This window comes from Furipterus horrens, unplaced genomic scaffold (assembly GCF_987537825.1).
Source record: "Furipterus horrens unplaced genomic scaffold, mFurHor1.1.pri manual_scaffold_11, whole genome shotgun sequence".
NCBI classification, from domain to species: domain Eukaryota; kingdom Metazoa; phylum Chordata; class Mammalia; order Chiroptera; family Furipteridae; genus Furipterus; species Furipterus horrens.
Window position 1 is genome coordinate 14526165 of NW_028327181.1, and position 1539 is coordinate 14527703.

The 1539-nt window shown below is 39.7% G+C and overlaps 1 pseudogene; it reads left to right on the forward strand.

Moving 5' to 3' along the window:
- The first annotated feature begins 469 nt into the window (after nt 1–469).
- On the forward strand, nt 470–1175 carry LOC149996977 (DNA damage-regulated autophagy modulator protein 1 pseudogene; annotated as a pseudogene).
- The last annotated feature ends 364 nt before the right edge of the window (nt 1176–1539 follow it).

Sequence of the window (1539 nt, forward strand, 5' to 3'; positions counted from 1 at the left end):
TAGTGTGATATTTGCATAAGAGATATAATAAATCAATAGAACAGAACAGGGAATCCAGAAATAGACCCTATAAACATATGGTCAAATGATTTTTGACAAAGGTGCCAGGATATCCATGTGGAATAATATGAGTATCAATCTTACTTTGTACCATACACAAAAATTAACCTGAAGTAGGTCATAAACTTGGAACATAAAAGTGAAATAATGGCACTTCTACAACAGAAGAAAATATAGGAGAAAATCATGATCCGTGTGGGCAAAGATTATTTAAATAGTATAGAGAAACATAATTCATCAAAGAAAATATTAATAAGTTAGACTCTATCAAATTTTTTCAACTTTTATTCAAAAGACATTTAAGAGGAACTGGACGGACCTGCCCCCACCCTCAAGGAGCCTCCTGTCCCACCCCATGGAGAAACCTGGCGCCCAGCCCAGCTGAGGGCAGCACACTCTGGGTGGCAAGATGCTGTGCTTTCTGAAGGGAATGGCCTTCACCCACTTTCTTCTGGTGACCTGGTGTTCCTTCTCCTACATGGTCACCATGCTCTCCAGGCATTTCAACCCCTTCCTCCCCTACATCAGTGATACAGGAACAACGCCTTCAGAGAGTGGTATTTTTGGATTTATGATAAGCTTCTCTGAATTTCTTGGTGCAGCCCCAATGTACACAAAATACAAGATAGTAGAAAAACAGAATCAAACCAGCTATTTCATCACTCCTGTTTTTAACTTGGTGTCCTTAGTTCTGGAATTGGTGGGATGTATCAGAATGGGCACTGTCACTAATTTTCAGGAGTTAGCTGTCCCAGTGGTCCACGGCAGTAGCGTCCTTTTGGCTTTTCTGTGGTGTGATGTACACACTCCTGCAATTCATCACCTCTTACAAATCGTGTCCCCAGTGGAAGAGCCTCTCCCCATGCCAGGTAGGGATGGCCATCTCTGCCATTTCCTGTGCAGCTGTCCTTCCCATGATTGCCTATACTTCATAAGCTTCCATAACCAAGCTGGAGTGGAATCCAAAAGAAAAGGATTATGCATGTCACATGGTCAGCACAATCTGTGAATGGTCAATGAGTGCCCTTTGGTTTTATTTTCTATTTCATACATTCATCTATGATTTCCAAAGTGCCACCCAACAGACATCCACAGAAATCAACAATGATGTTTGAGGAAAGAAGAGTTATATCTCACTCACTGAAATTCGCAGACAACGTCTGGAAGGGGCAAACGGGACAGGGTTTGAATATTGCCCTGTAGCACACATTTGCAGTACATACAGGACTTGAATTTCTTTAAGAATTCCCAATAGTTGTTCTATTTCCAAAGGTACGTTTTCCTAGAGAATGTAGAGCATTTATGATATTGTAGCAATGGTCTTTATAATTTACTAAATTGACACTTTTTATATTCACTAATTCATTACACAAAAGATAAGGTGTTATGGAAAATGGAGAGCTCTTATTTTTATACAGATTCTTTTCTGTTGTTTCTTTGTGTGTGATTTCTGGAATTACACTAAATGAGGAATTTATT